Source organism: Piliocolobus tephrosceles, chromosome 2 (assembly GCF_002776525.5).
Source record: "Piliocolobus tephrosceles isolate RC106 chromosome 2, ASM277652v3, whole genome shotgun sequence".
Taxonomy (NCBI): domain Eukaryota; kingdom Metazoa; phylum Chordata; class Mammalia; order Primates; family Cercopithecidae; genus Piliocolobus; species Piliocolobus tephrosceles.
The window spans coordinates 28,745,124-28,760,577 of NC_045435.1; positions in this window are offsets into that span (position 1 = coordinate 28,745,124).

Genomic DNA, 15,454 nt, shown 5'->3' on the forward strand with positions numbered 1-15,454 from the left:
TGGTGATATTTTGCTCAAATAGAATCATAACAGACCCCCAACAATCCTGCAGAACTTCTGCCCTCACTTGCTGTTTTAGTTGCTTCAAGTACCACCCTGTGGCTGTCAAGATGACTGAAACTTGCTGACTTTGCAAATCATGCATTTAATCCTGCTGGGGATTTATCAACCCATATTCCTAACAATCCCATATGGATGTGGTGGGGGTCAAGCTACTAACTCCCATTGGCCTTAGCGCCCTGGAAAGATTTTTAAAATAATCAACTTTATGTGTTCCCTGAAGTTCTGAAAGAACTCACTAGTAAAATTGCCTAGGCTTGGCACTTTTTTGAGATACTTTATTTTTCCCTCTCACAACATTCTCTCTCTTCCTTTTCCTCTTCTTGGTTCACTCTTGATCATTTGTTTTGCTTAAAAAAGCCATTCATACAGATTTTTGAATTTATTTGCATAGGAATTTATTATTTATTCTCATAATCCTTTGAATTTCCCATTGGCGTAGTTCTGTTTTTCTCATTCTTAATTTTGTGTCTGAAACTTTTTTCTCTTGTTTTGTAAAAGTATAGGTTCTAACAAGCTATTTCTAGTTATTTTTTCCATTTTTATTGTGGTAACATGCACAGCATAAAATTTCCTGTCTTAACCATTTTAAGTGTACAATTCAGTAGTTGTTAAGCACATTTGTATATTTATAGTATGCAACCATCACCACTATCTACCTCCAGAACCCTTTTCCTGTTGCAAAATTGAAACTCTATACCCATTAAGCAATAACTCCCCATTCCTCCCTCCCCTCAGTCTATGGCAGCCAACATCCCACTTCCTGTCTTTATGATTTTGACTATTCTAAATACCTCATTTATAAGTGGAATCATACAGTATTTGTCCTTTTGTGACTGGCTTATTTTACATAGCATGATGTCCTCAAGGTTCATCAGTGTTGTATGTCAGAATTTCTTTGCTTTTTAAGACAGAATAACATTTCATTTTATGTATATGCCACATTTCTTTATCCATTCATCCATCAATGGACACCTGGGTTGCTTACAGCAATTTAGCTTTTGTGAATAATGATGCTATGAACGTAAGCGTACAAATAATCTCTTAGAGACCTTGCTTTCAGTTCTTTTGAGTGTATATACATGAAAAGTGGGAAAAGGACTTGAATAGGCAGTTCTCCAAAGAAGATATACAAATGACCAACGAGCACATGGAAAGATGATCAGCATCACTAATTATTAGGGAAAGGCAAATCAAATGTACAGTAAGATATCACATCATACCCATTACAATGGCCACTACAAAAACACACACATACAACAGAAAACAGCAAGTGTTAGTATGTGGGGAACTTGGAACCCTTGTATACTGTTGGTGGGAATGCTAGTGGGTATAGCTGATATATACACACATGCACACACACACACACACACACACACACACACACACTCCTGGATGTGGAATTATTGGATTATATGGTAATTCTTTGTAAATTAAAGGGTACATTTTTAATTTTTTGAGGATCTGGCATACTGTTTTCCTTAGAAACTCTACCATTTTCCATTCCCACCAACAGTATACAAGGGTTCCAAGTTCCTCATTTACTCACCAACACTTGTTGTTTTCTATTTTTGTTTTTGTTTTCTTAGTGGCCATTGTAATGGGTATGATGATGTAGACTTGATTTCCCTTGCGCTAATAATTAGTAATGTTGAGCATCTTTTTATGTGCTTGTTGGTCATTTGTATATCTTCTTTGGAGAAGTGCCTATTCAAATCCTTTGCTCACTTTTGAATCTGGTTGTTTGTTTTGTTGCCATTGTTGAGTTTTAGGAGTTCTCTATATATCTTGATATTAATCCCCTATCAGATATATTATTTGCAAATATTTTTCCTAATCTGTCTTGCTTTTTTACTCTGTTGATAATAGGTTTTGATGTACAAAATTTTTAAATTTTAATGAAGTCCAAATTGTCTATTTTTTCTTCCATTGCCTGTGCCTTTGGTGTCACTGCCAAATCAAATGTTGTGAAAATTTTTCCCTGTGTTTTCTATTGAGTTTTATAGTTTTAGGTCTCATACTTAGGTCTTGGATACATTTTGAGTTTACGTGAGTTTATTTTTGTATATGGTGTTAGGTAAGGGTCCAGCTTCATTCTTTGGCATGTGGCCATCTAATTTTCTCAACACTATTTGTTGAAAAGACTGTTTGTTCCTCCATTAATTGGTCTTGTTATCCTTGTCAATAATCATTTGACTACCTATGTGAGGGTTTATTTCTGGAATCTTTGTTCTATTCCATTGGTCTGTATGTCTGTCTTTATGACAGTACTATACTCTTTTGATTACTATAGCTTTGTAGTCAATTTTGAAATCTAGAAGTGTAAGTCCTTGGCTTTATTCTTCATTTTCAAGATTGTTTTGGCTATGCAGGGTCCCTTGAAATTCTGTATGAATTTTGCAATGGGTTCTTCTATTTCTGCAAAAAAAAAAAAAAGTATTAAGATTTTGATATGGATTGCATTAAATCTGTAGATCATTTTAGTATTGACAGCTTAATAAAATTGTCATCCAATTTATGTACATCTTTTCATTTATTTATGTCTTTAATTTTCAGAAATGTTTTGTAGCCTTTGTTGTGCGGGTCTTTTACCTCAATGATTAAGTTAATTTCCAAGTAATCTATTCTGTTCTTCTTGTTTTTGTTTTTGTTTTGAGACGGAGTCTCAATCTGTCGCCCAGGCTGGAGTGCAGTGGCATGATCTTGGCTCACTGCAACCTTCACCTCCCGAGTTCAAGAAATTCTCCTGCCTCAGCCCCCCGAGTAACTAGGATTATAGGCATGCACCACCGTGCCCAGCTAATTTTTAGTAGAGATGGGGTTTCACCATGTTAGCCAGGCTGATTTTGAACTTCTGACCTGAAGTGATCCACCCGCCTTAGCTTCCCCAAGTGCTGGGTTTACAGGCATGAGCCACTGCACTCAGCCGAGTAGTTTATACTTTTTGCTGCTATTGCAAATGGAATTGTTTTCTTAGTTTACTGTTTGGATTGTTCATTGTTAGTATGTAGAAATGCAACAGATTTTTTGTGTTGACTTTGTATCCTGATACTTTGCTGAATTCATTTATTAGTTCTAGTGGTGGTTTTGTGGAATCTTTAGGGTTTTCTACACATAAGATCATATCATCTGCAGAGATAATCTTACTTCTTTCTACTCAATTTGGATGCCTTGCTTTTTTTTTTCTGCCTAATTGCTCTAGCTAAGACTTCCAGTGCCATGTTTCATAGAAGTGGCGAAAGTGAGGATCCTTGCCTTGTTCCTGATTATAGAGGAAAAACCATTGCTTATGATATTTGGTGTGTGTTTTTTATGTATGGATTGTATGTATTGTTTGTTGTGTATATGGATTGGATGTTGTAGTTTTTGTCTACTTTTCTAAGGGTTTTTATCATGAAAGAGTATCAAATGCTTTTTCTGCGTGAATTGAAATAATCACAAGGTTTTTTTTCATTCTGTTAATGTTACGTATTGCATTGATCATTCCAGGGATAAACCCCATTTGGTCATGGTGTATAATCTTTTTAATATGCTGCTGAATTCAGCTTACTACTATTTTGTTGAGACGTGTGTGTGTGTGTGTGTGTGCGCATGCATGCGTGCACGTGTGCACATGCAGTTACTCTAACAAAAGTAAATGTTTTGGAGCATAGGCATAGTGTGTTTTCTGATTCAGAGATGCTGTTTTGTTCTAGTAGGACCTTTAATTTATAGCAATTTCTTCATTCTTACCTTCATCACAAGTTTCCAGAGGATGCTACCTTGGTCCAGATCTCACTCCTTTCCCCAGCAATCTGCCTTTTCCAACACTGGCAGCTTTGATCCTCTGTACTGTGAAGTCCCTTCTTTTCAACTCCCCAGAGGTCAGTATTATTAATTAACCAGGTCTCAGGCATGTTCTGAGTTTGTCTATACTTGCTCTCTGTGGATGGTGAGTATTTTTACACGTTCGTAAGAGATATTGGCCTGTAGTTTTGTTCATAAGAGATATTGGTCTGTAGTTTTGTTTTCTTGTAATTTATTTGTCTGCTTTAGTATCATGGTAATTCTGGCCTCTTCAAATTAGTTAGGGAGTGTTCTCTCCTCTTCAAGTTTTTGAAAACGTTTGAGAAGGATTGGTGTTAGTTCTTTAAATGTTTGTAAAACTCACCAATGAAACCCTCCAGTCCATAGCTTTTCTATGTTGAGTAGTTTTTTATTACTGATTCAATCTCCTTGCTAAGTCTACTCAGGTTTTCTATTTCTTTGTGTCTTGGTTTGATGATCTGTTATTAGATATGTAAATGTTTATAGTTATATCTTCTTGCTATATTGAACCATTTATTAATATATAATGTCCTTCTTTGTCTCTCATAATCATTTTTGATTTAAACTTTATGTCATCTGACATTAATATAGCCACCATTGCTCTCTTTTGGTTATTATTTGCATAGAATACTCTTTTTCATTCTTTCACTTTTAACCTATTTATGCCTTTAGAACTAAAGTAAATCTCTTGAAGGAAGCAGATAGTTGGATTGTGGTTTTTTAAAAAATTCATTCTGCCTATGTATGTCTTTTGCCTATGTCTCTCCAGTTTAACCTATTACATTTAAAGTAATTGCTGATAAAGAGGGACTTACTTTTATCATTTTGCTATTTGTTTTATATATGTCTTAAAGCTGTTTTCCTCTCATTTTTTGCATTAATGTTTCTTTTGTGTTTAATTTTATTGTAGTGAACATTTAAATGTCTCATTTCCTCTTGTCTACTGTCCTTCCTTTTCAACTTATAGAACTTCCTTTAGCACTTCTTACAGGGCAGATCTAGTGGCAACAAACACCCTCAGCTTTTGTTCATCTGGAAATGCCTGTTTCTCCCTCACTTTTGAAGGACAGTTTTGCCAGATGGAGAATTCTTGGTTGGCAGGGTTTTTTTTTTTTTCTTTTTTTTTTTTTCCACCTATAGCACTTTAAATATATTAGCCCACTGTCTTCTAGTCTCCAAAGTTTCTGATGACAAATCTGCTAATAATCTTATTGGGAATCCCTGTTTATAATGAGTTGCTTTTTTCTTGCTGCTCTCCAAATTCTGTCTTTGTCTTTGTCTTTCAACAGTTTAGATATAATGTATCTTGGTATGGGTCTCTTTGAGTTCTTGATACTTGGATTACATTGAGTTTCTTGGATGTTTATACTCATGGCTTTTATCAGATTTGAAAAGTTTTCAGTCATTATTTTTTTTTAAATATTCTATGTGCCCCTTTCTCTTTTCCTTTTGAACTCTTACAATGTGTGTGTTTGTCTGCTTGAAGATGTTCCATGGGTCCCTTGATCTCTGTTTAATTTTCTTTAGTCTTTCTGTTCTCAGACTCAGTTATTTTCATTGTTGTGTGTTCCTGATTCTTTATTCCACCTGCTCCAATCTGTCTCTGAGTTCCTCTAGTGAATTTTTCATTTCAGTTTTTGTGCCTTTCAGCTCCAGAAAAGTTCCCAAAAGGGAGGAAAGAGAAAAATTGAAGTGGATGGGGAGAAGGAAAAGGGTCCCAGCCTTTTAAATCCCCTAGAAGTCACTTCAATCCAAGAGAAAGTGGCTTAGAACAATGAGGGGAAGTGTAACACCATTAGCTGCCACCATTTTGTCTGCTTTTGTGTGATCAGAAGCAGCAATCAGTGATCAGTGCACAGATATCCAATGTTTGGATGACAGAGCTTCTTGCTCTGCCATCTTCCTAGAATCCTCTCTTTAATTAATTCTTGCTTTATTAAAGTTTATCTTCTTTTTTCCTAGGGTGTATGCTCTAATATCTTTTATGTGTAGTTGAAAGACATTTTTTTCTTATTAGTTAATATATTTATAACTACTAGAATCATTGCTTGAAGTATGTATACTTTAGGCCAATCTTCAGAGACTTTGTATTATCATTATCATTATTTTCCAACTATTGTGTTTTGAGTCAGGGGTAGTGTGTTTGAAGTTTTTATACACAATAACCTCAATTTTTGTTAATGATTAATTTCTGGTTTTTATGTCTTTGGTCAGGGGTTGATATCTATACTCTACCTTTTATAGAATTATGACTATTTCCTTTATGACAAATTTTGTGAATGTTTCATGAGCATTTAAACAGAATATATGCTATTTCTTAGTACAAAATTTATTACAACGTTATTGTCATTTTCCCCTTGTATTTTATTTCTGACTATTTTTATTTTGTATCATTCACCATTGTGGTTTTTTTTTTTTTTTTTAGTGCGAAAAGCTTCATGCCAGTTATATCTTAACTGATTTATATATGTCCTTAATAATTAAAAGTTACCACTTTTTCCCATCTAATGCTATTTAATATTATATTTTATTGGTCAATATTATTATGGATAATATTGTTTGCATTTTTTATAATATGACATTAATATTGCTAATGTTAATGTATTGATACTAATGTTAATATTGATATCATTAATGTTCTATTAATTGTTATTTGCATATTTTAATTGAATTATTAGGTGTAGTTTGGCCTATCTTTAGTACTCAATAATTTTTTTGAGAAAGTTAGTATTGGTTTGATATTTTGAACTGATCTGAAAGTTTTTATAATATTTGAAATTTATTACACCTATGCTCCTAGCCTGTTTTATTACTAGTATTTACTTTTACATTTTTAAAAGCAACTTAGAACTTTATGATGTTATCAACTTCAAAAAATAAAATTATTAATTTACTGTCTTCACTGAAAGATGAGGAACTTAGGATATGTTTCCTCCCAACTCCCAGTCTGTTTTAATAAGCTCTGCATATTTTATCCAGGTCTACTATCCTCTATTGCGTCGATTCTAAGACTTGTGTTTTAACATGTTACTATCTCTGAAATTGGAATGTTTTAAGCAATAACATGTTAAAATAGCTACTGCCTTGTGATGGTAGTTTGAAGCTGCCTTTGCCTGTGCATGCAGGTATTTGGCATGACTGAATAAGTACAACTTCTTGACATTTCAGTCGACACACCACTGAAGGACCATTTGAGGAGAGAATAAGTGTGTTACTTGTCTGAAAATCTTCCTTTGATGCCTCCTGTTAAGAACAAGAACATGACAGCCTCAAATTTTACAGAATGGATATTGATAGCTTAGAAAAAAATCCTGGAGACAGCAGAGAAACTCCCTTAAGAAATTAGGCAGCATCCTCAGTTCTCTCAATGGTGCAGAGAACTATTCTGTGTGGAAAACTTCAGACATCTACAGCAATGAATCAAATAGTGATTCAAAAGATTCTGGTTTGAAATGGGAAAATGTTTTAGGAATAGCTTTATTAATTTATTTAGCTTATTGTTTCCCTTTTATGTTATTAGAGAGTGATACATGATAAATCAGTCTTTAAGCAGTCTTTAAACAAATATAAAATACAAATTCTAAGTAATAAAAAGGCATTGTTTTTAGTTAGCAGCATACTTTCTTAGTGGAATATAAAATTGTGGTGCCGCTTGGAATTTATGCTGTCATAATTTGTTAATTTGTGATTTCCTTTTAAAAAATGTTTTACTATATATAGTTTTTTTAACAATGAATAGTTTCCCTTTTAGTTTATTAATCCCAGTTATCGCAAGTAATTAAACTTAATTTGTTCATGACATAACTTCCTCGTTCATAACTTTTTAATGCTAATTCATCTATCAGCTGGAAGCAGTCTTAAAATAGATTTTTCTTTTCTGAAAGAGTTTTGACTGATAAATTTCCTGAGGTTTGGTATATATATCTTCAGCATCTAATAATTATTTACTAACTTCAGACTTTTTCTATTCATCTTATTATTCAAAGAGGTTTTGGATTTGTTATTACTTTCTGTAGCCATTTAATACAAAGGACAGCTTGTCTGGAAAATAATTTGAGTCACCCTTTTTTTCCATCAGAAATTAATCTTTTTTGTTTCATGTAGAATTACCAAGAAGTTAAAGGTTTCCCTGCTCTATTTTAAGTGACTGTGTGTTTTCTTTGTAGGTAAGCAATTTTTGAGTGTTTGTATGCCTTTTACCTAGGCCATTTCTTTAAGGTTCCTGTGTACTCATCTAAACAGAGTTTAACATTCCAGTTGGGCCTAATATTTGCCAAAAAAAATAGTATGGATGGAATCTTCCTTACCTAATCCCTCTTTTCCTGGACAATGTTTGAATGCTATCTTTAACTTATTCTAAGGGGCTGGAAGCTACTTTAAGGATGTGGAAGGAAGGCAGGGGCCATAGAAAATTGCAGTGAGGGAATTTTGTGGGTGTGTGCTTTTCCTCTATATTGCTTGAAACTCCTGCTTTGAGAGCCAGTTCCACACAGACACAATTACTACTGTCTGCTGTTTGTGAGGAGGGAATATCAGTTGAATTTTAGTTTCTTCCCTTGTTTTAGATTAAGCCCCCTAATTTGGTGAGAAATCTGGTTAAGTGAAGTTCCTTGAAAGCAGCACACAACTTTTCTCTAAAGTTGTGAAATTGGTAATTAGAATTTTTTATATTTTATACTTATAAATACTATATAATAGTTTATGTTTTATATTTATGTCTTACACATTTAACATACAATATAAAATATTTTAACATTTTAGATTTAATATTTTATATATATGTTAATATACATATGCCACCCTGCAAAACCAGACTCCACACAGCATAATCAAATAAACGTTTTATTTACAGGCAAAGGATATAGTACATGAAGAAAAAGAGAATACAGATGACATCAGGGGTCCAAGAGACATTCCATACTTAAGCTTCATCGTGTCCTTATTTGCACACATATACCACACTGCCTTCATTTTCTCCAGCTGATAGATTTGTGTAAGAAATCTTGACTTTGAGAGCTCATAGTCATTCCCAACAGGGTCTTTATGTCTCTCTAGTCATGTTACCAGCCAGGCTTACTTAATGTGTTAGGCTAGTTGGAAACCATCATTAAAGAAACTGACCCTGGTGATCACCAGAGTAGTTTCGGACTGTAAACAACACATCATAAATCCCACTGCCCTTATCTTGGCCAAGAGACAAAACTGGACATTCTGATGACCCCAGAGATTATGACAGTGTTTTCTGGTCTAATTAAACCATAGTCTTCATATAGCTTTACCACACCTCCTTCCTCCAATTAGGAAGCTAAGTGGGTCAGAAGGAAAAAATAAAGACAGAGTATAACGATGTCACCCATCTTTGGCCTCCCAGCCAGAGCTGATCCTTGCATGGGCAGTAGACTATAAGTGTGTTAATTATTTTTTCCTACTGTAGAGTTTCTTTATGTTGGAATGGTGAATAGGCACACGTTTCTCAAAGCTCAAAGTGCAAGTCTAAGGATATTCTCTAGTTTCAATCTTGGTGAAATTTTCTTCTATGAATTCATTACTTTTTATGTAGTTTATTTTGGGGAGGGCGTGGTTTTTTTTAATGAATTAATACAAGTGTCAGCATCTTTTATGGACATCCAGACAACTTCTTAAAGATGGGAGAAGTAAAAAATCTTCAGGAGAAACTGTGCCTGAACTGTGAGTATCCAGAAGCCATTGACCATGTTAATGGTGGAGCCAATATGAAGTACTTGCTAAATCATGTGGTGCTTGAAAGGAAGAGCAATGTTAGACTTCCATTATCCGAAAGACTACATAACCATCATCACTCATCATGTCTCCCTGGTCCCTTCCACCTTCCATACCCCCATAAAAAACCATAATTGATGATACATATTAGCTTATAATTAATGGTGCACCTAACTGTTCTCTGCTAGTCTGAGCCTCTCTACAGAGAAATGTCGGTTTTGTATTCCTGGTTCCTGGAAAAGTCCATATAAAATAGTATAAATACAATAAATGTTTGAATTATCATATAACTTGAGTCTAAACTTTAAGTTAGTATCCTGTATTAAGAACTGGGTTGATCAAATGATTCTTTGCACATATCAAGGCTTTCAACTATTCCCAACCAGTTCTTCCCAAATTTGGGCGTATTCCTGCCTCTGCCTGCCCTGTTCTAATTTGGCACTCTAAAGATAGTTCATGATAGGAAGCAAGCCAAAGATAGAAAAGAGAGCTAAGGCTACAGGAGGAATTTACTCTTTAACATTTGGGGGAAGGAAAATGAGGCTTGTCTACAGCAGGGACTGGCTGTCTTCCAGAAATGGTTTTCCAAGGTGTTCCCTACCTCTCTTTTTTCTTGGATATCCTTTTGCATTATAGATAGCCTTGGGAAGGGTGTCACCTTTACCCTATCAGTTACACCTAATCAATTGTAGTCATCTGAGAGCCAGAATTATTATTGATAGAGGGGCCTGGGAAAGGAGAAAAGGACCAGGAGAGAGGAAGGCATGCTTATTGCAGAGGAGAAAAGCCAAAGAACGTTTGCCTATGGGCAGTCTTAGCTATTTAAAATCACCCACTTCTTCACCAGGCTCCCTTGGCACATGTATCAACCCGTGGACTGGGAGGTGTAGGATCATTCTTTTGCTTTCTGGAAGGAAAGCACTGACATTTAAGCTCTGTGCGGTCTGCTCAGGGGCTGCCCAGTTTGTCCAAGCTTTAGGATATTAGAGAGATTACGCATTTGTGGTCTCAAGTTAGGAAACAGTGTTGAAGAACAAATATGTGCCTTATTAGAGGGACTCTTTAGATATTTAGGATGTTCAGAATCCTTGCCAACCTGGTGTCCTTGGAAGTTCCAGTCTGGCTGTAAGGAGATGATGAGGGGTTCTGTGTGTTGGAGGTGATGACCTTATTGAGTCTCAACCACAGCAATGCATTATGCAGGAAAGAATTCAATGGAGTTATTTAATACCTTTCCCCATTCCCACAAAAATCTGGAACTGGGTTCTGAACTGGGAAGTCTGGGTTCCCTGAGAATTGGACATCAATTCAACCACAGGAAGCCTCTAAATTTAGCACTCCTCTCACAAAGGGCAAAGAAAAATTTACAAATGTCACAAACTTAGAACTTAGGTATCTAGTCCTCTCTGTCATTTTGTAATGAGAAACTGAGGCCCATAGGTAAAACATCTCACCTCCAGTCACACAGGTAAGTACAAGGCAGGACAAGGACAGGCACCCAGTTTTCCCAAGTCCAGTGGCCTTTTCATGATATCCATTGATTTCTGTTACAGCTGCTGCTTTGCCCCTCATCACCAAATCTTAACTCTGGACTTTAATAATGTGCAAATTTAAGAGGAAGTCTGGCATCAGGAGCTTTGCACAACTCGGAAAGAACTGAGGAAAAGTAGTTAGCGTGTTAACTGTGCCTCACCTTGACCTGAAGTGAAGAGCACTCACCAAGCCACAGCCTGCCATCTGCACACCCCACACCATGAAGTGAAGGACAGCCAAGGAATAGAAAGGAAAGAAAAGCAATCTGGCAGGGAGAGCAGGGAGCGTGGTGGCAGAGAAACGACAGAGGTTCTTTCCAAGGGCCTTCTATTTCTCTAGAATCTCCACACATACAGTACTGAGATACATTAAGAAGGGCCAACTGAGGCCATCATTCACCCTACTCTTGGGCTGCTTTCATCCTCCAGGCTTCTAGAAGTTGAGAAAGTATGAGCTTCATTATTAACTATATTACAGAAAATGAGACCAGCTGGGTTGTGCCCACTCCCCTGTGTCTGGACCTCCTGCCTATGTAGCAGAAAAGGATCTTTCTGCTGAGTTAATATTCACCTCAGAGCCCTGGGAGATGTCTGATGGAAAGTAGTTTTTGAAGAGTCTTGTGACAACCAGCAGTTTCAGCAAAGCTGTGTCCTCAAGAGTCTTCCAGATTTCCCCAACTCTACAGAGTGCTTTTCTTTCTAAATACCATAATCCCATAATCTTTCTCGAAAATTATAAAACTATTTTATTTTTCTCATTTATTTGGGAGTTTGGCAAGAAATGTTTGGGAAGAAATGCTTTTATGGAGAAACTACTCAGATTTGAAACTACCTAGTCTGTACTACCAGAAGACAGAGATTCAGGTTAGCTAGTTTGCTAATCCTCACGGTTTCAGAGATATACCCTTGTATTTTTCCAGATTATAGGCTTTGAGGACATTTACCAATAGCATCCTCCTCTGAATGTATTTTGGTCCTTTTGCTAAGCTATGGCTTATTTTATAGTCCTCCAAATGATGATCTATGACTGCTCTGCCTGCTCGTTAGAGGAAGAAAAGCTCAGATGCATTGCTATTACTTCAGTGCCAGTGAAACTGGAGAAATGCTTGAAAAAGTAATCTCAGGTTGTAAAAAAGTACTATATTTTTTTGGTTGCAGGAGCTGGAACCCTATTATTCTGAGAGTAAAATTTTCTATTATTCCTGTCTAATTCATTTTCTTGGGAGATGAAGCTCCCTCTTTTTTCTTGGTGGGAGGACAGGGTCTCACTTTGTCACCCAGGATGATGGAGTGCTGTGGTGCAATCATGGCACACTGAAGCCTCGACCTCCTAGACTCAAGTGATTCTCTCACTTCAGCCTCCTGAATAGCTGGGACCACAGACACACCCCACCGTGCCCAGCTAATTTTTTGTATTTTTTGTAGAGACAGGGTTTCGCCATGTTGCCCAGGCTGGTCTCAAAGTCCTGGGCTCAAGCGATCTGCTCACCTTGGCCTCCCAAAGTGCTGGGATTAGCAGGTGTGAGCCCCTCACTGCTCCTGGCTCCCTCATTATTATATTCCCTGAAATTGAGATGATTTGGGCTCTTAGAAATTGTCATCACACAATTTCAGAAACAAAGATAAAGAAATCCATTTTTATTGGCAACTTTGGGCTGTGCTTCATCCTGGCAAAAATTTAAAAGCAGTACACTTCGACGTGGCTCACTTTCCTGCACACCTCAAGCAGCTTGTACAGACTGTCCAAGAAAAAATGAGGAGGAAAGTGTTCTACCAAGGAAGAGGGGTGAGATGGGAGCATAATTCACATACTAAGAACTGAGTTCTAAAGTCACCTGAGCTTTCTGGAGCTCAGTTGCCTGTAAAACAAGGAAGAATGAATGGTCTTTATGGAAAATGAATGGCAGAATAAGTGAGCTGTCAAGTCCATTGAACTATAAATTCCATTTTTACTGTCATTTATTTATAACAAAGTTCAGATATAAAGACAAATCTGAACATACAGTAGGCACAGATAAGCCTATAGCAAATATTCACATGTGGTTTGAATGCATTTATTAATCTCTATACTTATTAGAATTAATACCAAAATGATTTGGAGAATTAATGATTAATAATAGTGGAAAATAGCCTTCCCATTATTGTTAGAGGATGGTGCCATCATGATGCTAAATGCCTATCTGAGGGGAAGCTCATAAATATTACTTGACAATATTACTTGATAAATACTTATTGAAAAAAGAAATGTAGTAAAGAAGCAAGGATATCTGGGCATGGTGGAGCATGGCTGTGATCCCAGCTAACTTGGGAGGCTGAGGTGAGAGGATTGTTTGAGGGAAACAGAGTTTGCTGTGAGCCAAGATTGCACTACTGCACTGCAGCCTGGGTGACAAAGTGAGGTCTTCTCCGAAAAAAAAAAAAAAGAAAGAAAAGAAAAGAAGCAGCAGCAGCAAGGAAAGGAGGGAGGAAGGGAGAAAGATTACTTTGATATGCCATATGACTGAAACAAATGCTCTTTTTTCAAAAACAAGGATTATACTCCTTTGCATTCCAGCTACTTTGGTCCATTGTAACTTGGTAACCTTTGCCTTGAAAACAAAAAGAATCCCTGGATATAATCTCCTTCCTTGTAATATTTTTTGTAAGAGGCCAGTATGGTAATAGGTCCCTTAGCAAGTAAGTACAGTCACATCTTATTTTATTATACTTCTCAGATACTGCATTTTTTACAAATTGAAGGTTTGTGGCAACCCTGCATCAAGGAAGTCTGTTGACATCATTGCAATAGCATGTCTCACTTTATGTCTCTGTGCCACATTTTGGTAATTCTTGCAATATTTCACACTGTTTCATTATTATCTCTGTTATTAAAATCCGTAGTCAATGATCTTTGATGTTACTATTATAATTACCGGGGACACCACGAACCACACTTATATAATACAGTAAACTTAATAAATGTTGTGTATGTTCTGATTGCTCCAACAACCAACCTTTCTCCCATCTTTCTCCTTCTTCTCAGGCCTCCTTACTCCCTGAGACACAATATTGAAATTGGATCAATTAATAACCTTAAAATAGCCTCTAAGTATTCAAGGGAAAGGAAGTTGCAATCTTTCACTTTAAATCAAAAGCTAGAAATGAATAAGTTTAATGAGGAAGATGTGTCAAAAGCTGAGACAGGCTGAAAGCTAAGCCTCTTATGCCAAACAACCAAGTTGTAAATGCAAAGGAAAAGTTCTTGAAGGAAATTAAAAGTGTTACTTTGTGAATATATAAGTGATAAGAAAGTAAAACAACCTTATTGCTGTTATGAAGAAATTTTGAGTCATCTGAATAGAAGATCAAGCCAGCCACAACATTCCCTTAAGCCAAAACCTAATTCAGAACAAGGCCCTAACTCTCTTCAATTCTATGAAAGCTAAGGGAGGTGAGGAAGCTTCAGAAAAAAAGTTTGAAGGTAGCAGAGTCTGGTTCGTGAGTTTTAAGAAAAGAAGCCTTGTCCATCCACCATCCATAGAAGTGCAAAGTAAAGCTGCAAATGTTGACGTAGAAGCTGCAGCAAGTTATCCAGCAGATGTAGCTAAGATAATTAATGAAGGTAGCTACGGTAAACAATAGATTTTCAAAAGAAATTAAACAGCCTTGTATTGGAAGAAGATGCCATCTCAGACTTGCGCATCTACAGAGTAGTAGTCAATGCCTCACTTCAAAGCTTCACCCAACAGGCTTACTCTCTTGTTAGAGGTTAATGCAGCTGGTGACTTTAAGTTGAAATCAATGCTCATTTACCATTTCCCCAAATCCTATGACTTTTCAGAATTACGCTAAATCTACTCTGCCTGTGCTCTATAAATGGAGCGACAAAACCTGAATGACAGCATGTCTATGGACAGCATGGTTTACTGGATATTTTAAGCCCACTTTTTGAGTCTTACTGCTCAGAAAAAAAGAATCTTTTAAAAATGCTGCTGTTCGGGCCGGGCACAGTGGCTCATGCCTGTGATCCCAGCACTTTGGGAGGCCGAGGTGGGTGGATCACCTGCAGTCAGGAGTTCGAGACCACCCTGACTAACATGGTGAAACCGCATCTCTACTAAAAATACAAAAATTAGCCTGGCGTAATGGTGGGTGCCTGCAAATCCAGCTACTCCAGGGTCTGAGGCAGGCAAATCACTTGAACCCCGGAGGCGGAGGTTGCAGTGAGCCAAGATCGCACCATTGCACTCCAGCCTGGGTGACAGAGTGAGACTCCGTCTCGAAAATATATGTGTGTGTGTGTGTGTGTGTGTGTGTGTGTGTGTGTGTGTGTGTGT